Raw genomic sequence first — 9,531 nt, 5'->3', positions numbered from 1 at the left:
CGGTGAAGTGGTGATATATTGAAATTGCACAATTCCTAAGAATAAATTATTATTTTTAATTACTATAAACATTTTGAGACCAGTCACAGGAACGCTCATCACTAAAATGATCTTATTTATTTATCGTATCAGAAGTGATCAGAGGGTACAGTTGCAATGTATTTAACAACACAAACAAAGTTAGAAACTTGGCATTATACTAAATGTCCTTTGAGCAGTAGTTGGCCACTTGGAGTGCCTCTGGTGTTGCTATAAGAAGCCTGTGTCAGGGCTCAGACTGCATTGTAATAGGTGGTTTGTAGTTTGCTCTTCTCACACTCGCATGTCGTGGACTCCACTTTGTGGTCCCATTTCTTAAGGTTGGCTCTGCATCTCGTGGTGACAGAGCAGTCTGTTCAGCACTTTCCAAGTCGCCCAGTCTTCTGTGTGCCCAGGAGGGAGTCTTTCATTTGGTATCAGCCATGTATTGAGGTTCCGGGTTCTAACCTGCCACTTTTGGACTCTTACTTGCTGAGGCATTCCTGCAAGTATCTCTATAGATCTTAGAAAACTATTTCTTGATTTAAGGTGTTGACATTAAGTCGGAGGACATGAGAGAAACCTCCCCACAGGATCGAAAAACACATCTGGGTGTCCCCTGGGGAATGTCTTTGTAGACGGCTGGTTCTCTCTCAACAGAAGCGACTTGCAGCACGCAGCCAACTAAACTAAAATGATCTGATTCAGGGGAACCTGACAGTTCCCATCCCGCGTGTAAATAAACACCTCTACCTGTATCTGTAGGAGCCCCAGTGGAGAAGTGTGTTAAAGCACTGAGCTGCTGAACTTGCAGACCGAAAGGTCGCAGGTTCAAATCCCGGGAGCGGAGTGAGTGCCCGCTATTAGCTCCAGCTTCTGCCAACCTAGCAGTTCGAAAACATGCAAATGTGAGTAGATCAATAGGTACCGCTCCGGCGGGAAGGTAACGGCGCTCCATGCAGTCATGCTGGCCACAAGACCTTGTAGGTGTCTATGGACAACGCTAGCTCTTCGGCTTAGAAATGGAGATGATCACCAACCCCCAGAGTCAGACATGACTGGACTTAACGTCAGGGGAAACCTTTACCTTTACCTACCTGTTTCTGTGCGAAGTGGAAGCTCTGAAGATAAATGTTACCCAACTCTTAAAAACATTTGTTTCTACACACTTTAAACACATTTTAAAGACAGAGTCCCATTGGGAATGGCTGGAAGTAGTTTTGCGTCATATGATGGGCTCAGTGAGACTGTTTTTAAACTGTTTTTAAAGTATGTAGAAATGTGGGTGTGGGGGGGGGGGCAGGAGACCCCACGTCTGATGAGGTCCCTTAGCCATGGCTGAAGGGGATTCGAACCCAGAGTCATAGTCCCATGCTCAAATCACTAGACAATAAATTATTTTCAACATTATGTAACTCAATTCAAAGTCCCTAAATTTGTTACCACTAAAGGAGTATTTGTGACATGTTATATTACTGGTATAATTATGATAGAGGTGTAGAAAATTACGTGTGGTACAAAGAAAGTGAAAAAGATGAGGTTCTGTCTTCCTTTCTCAGAGTAGTCAGCTCTCTGTATCCATAAATTCTATCATTCACGGGTTTAAAAGATTGCAAAAAGCAAACCTTGATTTCACCTTGATTTTACTACACCATTGTATATAATGGGACTTGAACATCCAAGGAGTTTGGTATCCACTGAGGACCCTGGAATCAAAGCCCAGTGGATACCGAGAACCAACTGTATTAAAATCCAGAGTAATCCACTGATATTGAAAGTGGCATAATCATGTCAAACACAGCTGGCTCAAACTCTCAACAAATAGATAAACAGGAGGTAGACATGGATGCTAAATTGGATGGCTTTAAGTGGATATTTGAGACATTCATGAAGAGTAGGACTATAGGGATGTCTTGAGTCCCTATATCAGGAGAAAGGCAGAATAAAAATGAAGTACCATAAATATAAAAGGAATAGTAATAGCTATGTAGCATCCACAATGCAACATGTTTATCTGTTGCTGGGAAACATGAACCTGTCCTGCAGTCAGGCTTTACATTATTGCTTTGTGGACCACAGAATGCTGGACCAAGAATCATAGAATTGGAAGAGACCACAAGACTCATCAATTCAACCCCATTCTGTCTTGCAGGAACAAAAATACCAAGCACTCCCAACAGATGGTCTTCCAGGCTCTTCTTAAAAAAATCCCAGAGGAGACCACCACACTCCAAGGCAGCCAAACAGATCATACAGTCAGGAATGTCTTCCTAATGTTTATGTAGAATCTCTTTTCCTAAATCTCTTTCACATCTACTGTTTTCAAGCCAGGTGTCAACCATTCCAGTATGCCTTTGACCCAATCCACTTTGCTTTTCTTATGTTGCTGTTTCCAAAAGTAGCTTGACACACTCTGTCCCTGCCTCCATTGTTCACAAATCATCTGGCTGCTGGCCTACACCACCAAACTAAATGCATATAGGTCAGAACATCTTCAATGGGTCATGTCACCAATTAAAGAGCATCTCGATTCCGTTTCTTCTTTCCCAGGCCTTGTATTTCCCTGGGCGCAGGGGTGGATTTCGTGCTAAGTAGGCGTACAGGAGGCTGCCTGGTAATGAGTCAGATCATTGGTTCCCTTTGCCTATCGTATTTTTGACACAGATTGCCATGGCAGCATCTCTCAGTTGTTTGGAAAGATCGCAACCTTGTTTGTAGATGCCCAGCAGGCAAAGTGATTGCTTTCCCGGTGAGTTGTGACCCTTTTGCGATATGTTTCCTACTGGATGGAACTGTTCAACAATATTGGCATAGAGTACCAATGTCATTAAAGCACTGAGCTTGAGACCGAAAGGTCCCAGGTTCAAACCCCGGGAGCGGCGTGAGCGGCTGCTGTTAGCTCCAGCTCCTGCCAACCTAGCAGTTTGAAAACATGCCAATGTGAGTAGATCAATAGGTACCGCTCCGGCGGGAAGGTAACGGCGCTCCATGCAGTCATGCCAGCCACATGACCTTGGAGATGTCTATGGACAACGCCGGCTCTTCGGCTTAGAAATGGAGATGAGCACCAACCCCCAAAGTCGGTCACGGCTGGACTTAACGTCAGGGGAAACCTTTACCTTTACCAATGTCATTCTTCACACTTGGGGTGCAGCTACACTGTAGAATTAATGCAGTTCGACACCACTTTAACTGTCATGGCTCAATGCTATGGAATCCTGGGAGCTGTAGTTTTGTGAGGCACTATTATTACAGAGTTGCTGTGAGTTTTCTGGGCTGTATGGTCATGTTCCAGAAGAATTCTTTAATACCAATATTACCAGTGTTGTTCTTTAATAACAATATATTTTTTTAAAAAACTCTAAAATCGGGATAGTAAATAAAGAACTGCACTCAAAAACAGGGGACTTCCAGACAAGAAACAATCAGGGCCAGCTGATTACTTCCCAACAAAGGATTCCCCCAGGCAGGAAGCAGTCAAGCTTTGAAGCTGCAAGCTATTCAATGCTAATCAAGGTGATCAATTGCAACATTTATTTATGTATTTATTTATTTATTTATTTATTTGCAGTATTTATATTCTACCCTTCTCACCCTGAAGGGGACACAGGGCGGATTACAATGCATACATACATGGCAAACATTCAATGCCATTAGACATACGACATATAGACAGACACAGAGGCAATTTAACATTTTCCAGCTTCATGAGGGTATGCTCAATTCTGGTCACAGGGGGAGCTGCTGCTTCATTGTCCACTTGTGACACCAAGTCCTTGATGGAGTACTTCCTCATTTCTTCCTGCATGCTGCTGGAAGTTTTATGGTGTCGTAAACTAGTTACATTAGCCTCCCTGCATAAAGCGGTGCCTAAATTTTCTACTCAACAGATGCAATTGTCTTTTGAGCTGCTTAGGTCAACAGCAACCTACACTATTAAATGGTCGGGAGCTCAATGTGACCTATGCTTCGATTTCATGCCCTCTTGGTCAGTAGTGATTTATTGCAGCTGGCTACATAACCAGTTGCGCCACAGCCCGGGCCTATTCACACTTGCCTCAAACAGACAAGAGTTCTTTCTCCCACCCTGGACATTCCACAGATATATAAACCCCACTTGTCTATTTTCCAATAGACCTCACAACCTCTGGGGATGCCTGCCATAGATGTGGGTGAAATGTCAGGAGAGAATGCTTCTGGAACTTAGCCATACAGTCCGGAAAACTCACAGCAATCCATTGATTGCAGCCATGAAAGCCTTAGACAACACTATTATTACACTTTAACTGCCATAGAAATTTTCTTTGGACTTATGGGATTTGTAGTCTAGTGAGGCCTCAGAGCTTTCTGACTGAGAATTTTAAATGCTCTTCCCTAAGCTACAAATCCATATGATGTTGCCTTGGCAAATAAAATGGAATAATAACACAATAACAGTTCAGCGGGATAGGAATGCAGGGGAACTGGCTCCACAACTTAGGTGCAGGTTTCCATCATCTTCAAATTCTTATCAGTTTATTGTCTGAGGGCAAATTTCATCAGCTGCACAGATTGATTTACAAAGGTAATTGGGACAATGATAGGAAGCAGCAACAATAACTTGTCTCCAGTCCAAAGTTTTGCAATATGATATTCTGGCCCTTTGTGGGCTATTCGACACTGGAGGAATTACAGTTTGGAGGAGACAGCTTCAAGTGTCTGGAAAGCTTTGTTTTGCAACATGAACATCTTGGATGCTTAGATTTATAGAGTAGACCAGAGCTTTCCAAACCTTTCATGTGGGTGACATGCTTTTTAGACATGCATCCTTTAGCGACACCAAAATTCAGTTTGACTAGCAAACCAGAGATTAAACCAACGCTAGAAGAATATATAATATATATGGACACCCCCCTCCCCCCCGTGGCACAGCGGATTAAACCGCTGAGCTGCTGAACTTGCTGACTGAAAGGGAGTGGAGTGAACACCCACTGTTAGCCCCAGCCTCTGCCAACATAGCAGTTCGAAACCATGCAAATGTGAGTAGATCATTAGGTACTGCTCCAGCAGAAAGGTAATGGTGCTCCATGCAGTCATGCCGGCCACATTGCCTTGGAGGTGTCTACTGACAACACCGGCTCTTGGGCTTAGAAATGGAGATGAGCACCAACCCCCAGAGTCGGACACGACCAGACTTAATGTCAGGGGACAACCTTTACCTTTACCTATATATAACTACATATATTATTTCATGTAACCCTGTATACACAAGGTTTGGACATTTTTCCTTTAGACTTCTTAAGCAATACAGTTGATTCTTACGTTGTTACCTCTATAGCCACTTCATGGGGTTCATCACAAACATCAGTCAACAACTAAGTCAACTGTGCAAGTTATAAAAATTATAACAGTACCTGCACTTGAATAGCACCAGCACTCCACTTCTATAGTGATTAAACCACGCTGGAAGGTTTTAATCAGATGGATGGCCATCTGTTGAGAGGGCTTTGACCGTGTCTTCCTTAATGGCAGAATGAGGGTGGACAAGATATCCTTTGGTAACCCTTCGAACTCTAGTGAAATATATAGCCTGGGTCCTCCTTCTCTGGAGGTTTTTGAACAGTAACTGGGTGGCTATCTGTCGGGAGGGCTTTGACTATGCATTCTCCCAGGAAGTATTTGTTTGTAGGGGTGGGGGAAGCATTTTTCATGTGACATACCTGTCGACTACATGTGACACACTAGTGCAGAAGACTCTCAGTTAACAGTCCCCCATTGGGATTGATAGATGCCGAATCAATATAGTTTCCGGCTTCTTGAGAGTCCTTTGAAATCAGATTTGCTGAAAGCCAAGAAAGCTAAGGATGAAGGAGCAAAGTGGGGAAGCGGAGACAGAAACTGGGGTGTTTTAAAGCATCTGAAAAAGTAGGACGATAGATGATGAATTGGGACTGTCCCTGTCAAATTGGGACAACTGTAGGGTGTCGTGCCATTATACAACGGGAAGCCCCATTGCACAACAGGACTCTGCATGAGATTTCATAGCATTGAGCAGTGGCAGTTAAAGCGATGTCAAACTACATTAGTTCTACAGTATAGACATGCACCTGAAGAAACTCTTTTCTTCTCAAGAGGAGGGGAAGGAACGTCACCGCCTGCCGCAAAAATAAAATTCTCTGACAAACGATAAGAAAGCACAGCCTAGGGCTGATAAGAGAAGGTAATATTTTATTTTCCTTCATTGAAGTCACATTCATCCGGAGATCCAAGACCAAATCAAAATCATCTCTGTAGATTTCCAGTGTACAGCTTATACCCATATGCACACAGATGCACAATTATGGCCACCAACGCAGACATATTGACACATCCATCGGTGTTTATGAACCATACAATCTCCCTCCTACTCCATGCTGACGTCAACCTTCCCTTGCAGCTTTGCCATTGCTCATGCATACGTTGACAATGGCGTGTAATTTTCCACACTCAATGATCCATAGCAGCGTTGGAACAAAGGGATGGAGATGGGACAGAATATATGGAGTTCAGGCTCTCTCTCTGTTTACATTGAGCAACGTTTTGAAGCAATAGCGGAAGGATGAGGAAGGATGTGAGACATAGTAACAACCCATACCTTAAGCAACCCAAGGAAAAGAGGTTTTCTTCAAACTCTCCCATGTGTGGATTGTCACTTCCAAAACTGTGCATTGCAAAGCACTATGAACAGGTATATGGGGAATTGTGCTCGGTTTCAAACAGCCCCATTGAAAGTGGTATACAACAAGGGATTTGACTTTCCCATGCTGTAGTGAAGGGATGAAAATAGAAAAATGTGCATTTTATTTAGGGTTGCTATAGTATTTATTTATCGTGTCAGAAACAAATTGAGGGTACAAGTTGTAATGTATTTGAGAACACTAACAAAGTTTTTTTTTATAAAAAACTTAGCATTATACTAATTTTTTTTTTCTGTGTCAGGAGCAACTTGAGTCGCTTCTGAAGTGAGTGAATTGGCCGTCTACAAGGACATTGCCAGGGAACGCCCAGATGTTTTGATGTTTTTACCATCCTTGTGGGAGGCTTCTCTCATGTCCCTGCATGGAGCTGGAGCTGATAGAGGGAGGTCATCCACACTCTCCCCGGGTGGGATTCGAACCTGGCAGCCTTCAGGTCAGCAACACAACCTTCAAGTCATGAGGCTTTAGTCCACTGTGCCACGGGGGCTCCTATTATACTAAATACATTTAGTATTATACTAAATGTCCTTTGACCAATAGCTGGCCACTTGGAGTGCCTCTGGTGTTGCTATAAGAAGGTCTTCCATTTAGCATGTGGCAGGGCTCAGGCTGCATTGCAATAGGTGGTCTGTGGTTTGCTCTTCTGCACACTTGCATGTTGTGGACTCCACTTTGTGGCCCCATTTCTTAAGGTTGGTTCTGCATCTTGTGGTGCCAGAGCGCAGTCTATTCAGCACCTTCCAAGTCACCCAGTCTTCTGTGTGCCCAGGAAGGAATCTCTCATCAGTCACTGATTGAGGTTCCAGGTTTTAAAACCCTGCCACTTTTGGACTCTCACTTGCTGAGGTATTTCTGCAAGTATCTCTGTAGATCTTAGAAACTATTTCTTGATTTAAAGTGTTGGCGTACTAGCTGGGTTACTACAATAAAAACCGTAGAGAGCTCGTGCACATTTAATAGTTGTGCACAGGATAATTTCAGCAGGGGTTTCTTGCTACTTGGTTGCATGAAAAGCAATGCTTCCTGAAAATTCCTCTTTTACATCACCATGAAAGGAACAGGAACCCTTTCATTTTGGCAGCCTTAGAGCCTTTATTCTTTCCTCTATGGCTGGAAGAGTCCCCTTCTTGTTTGTTGACAAGAAGAGAAGTGAATATTGATTCCCATATTAGCAAAATGATCTACTTGGGGACTTTTATACCAGTGGCTGAACTTCATTTGCCAGTATTCATCACATTTTTAAAAAGGAACCGTTCTTTTCTTCTGGGGTTCTCTGGTTTTCCACTGACTGAACTTGGACTAAAATGTAAACACTGGAAGCAAGAGCTGATAGGAATTGCAGTTCAACATTTGAGACATCATCTCTTTGGCAACCAGAACATGGGCCATAACCTAGGATGCCATAAAATACAAAGATATAGCCGTATTGGTCTGGAACAGGGGTCCCCAAACTAAGGCCCGGGGGCCGGATGCGGCCCTCCAAGGTAATTTACCTGGCCCCCGCCCGCATTTATAATGTAATATTTTTATATCAGTTTTAATAATATAATATATTGTATATACATATAATATTGATAATAATATTATCATTTTATACAATACAAAACTAACAATAATATCGTATAATAATATTAATTATATGTTATATATTACATATAATATTACAGTATAGTGGTATAGTTCAATATAGTATAATGCTAATATTGTGCTATGCTAATAATATAATAAATTGTATGTACATACAGCTGCTCTTGAGTTCCCTTCGGGGTGAGAAGGGTGGGATATAAATGTAGTAAATAAATGTAGTAAATAATTCTGGACTTAAGCTCGCCCAAAGTCTGAAATGACTTGAAGACACACAACAACAACAACAATCCTAATTAACCTGACTATCTCATTGGCCAGAAGCAGGCCAACACTTCCTATTGAAATCCTGATAGGTTTATGTTGATTAAAATTATTTTCATTTTAAAATATTGTATTGTTCTTTTATTGTTATTGTTGTTGTTTTGCACTACAAATAAGATATGTGCGGTGTGCATAGGAATTTGTTTGGTTTCCCCCCCCCAAATGATAATTTGGCCCCTCAACAGTCTGAAGGATTGTGGACCGGCCCTCTGCTTTAAAAGTTTGAGGACCCCTGGTCTGGAATATCAGTATGAAAAAGGATCTTGTAGTTCCTTAGAGACAGAGAGAACGAAATTGTAGCATAAGCTAGAGGGAGTATCTACACTGTAGGATTAATACAATTTGATATTACTTTAAGCGCTATGGCTCAATGCTTTGTAGTCATGGGAGTTGTAGTCTGGTGAGGCACCAGAATTCATTGGCTGAGAAGGCCAAAGAACTTGTACAACTACCCAGTGCCATGATTGCAAAGCATTGAGTCATGGCACTTAAAGTGGTATCAAACTGCATTCATTCTACAGTGCAGATGCACCTTTAATCTACCTCCTCAGATGCTTAGGACGGGCTTTAGCATAGCATGTTAACCATCAGCTGCAGTAAATTTTGCCAGTCAAAAGGTTGACAGTTCAAAGCCCAGGGCTGGGTGAGCTGACCTTTTGCCCACCTTTTGCCTACCTAGTGGTTCGAAAGCAAAAAATGTGATTAGATTAATAAGTACCGCTTTAAATAGCAGGGAGGTATTTTTAAAAAGGACCCAGGGAAAATGTTGTGGATTCATCAAAAAGGAGGAGGTTTACGAACAAAGCTTTTCAGCAAGGAGATGGGGTGAAAACACCCCCCCCCCCCTTGGTGGCCGGAACCGAGTACAAGCCTCCAAGACGCCAAAATA

This window comes from Anolis carolinensis, chromosome 2, assembly GCF_035594765.1.
Source record: "Anolis carolinensis isolate JA03-04 chromosome 2, rAnoCar3.1.pri, whole genome shotgun sequence".
Classification (NCBI taxonomy): Eukaryota; Metazoa; Chordata; class Lepidosauria; order Squamata; family Dactyloidae; genus Anolis; species Anolis carolinensis.
Note: the sequence above shows the minus strand (reverse complement) of the source record.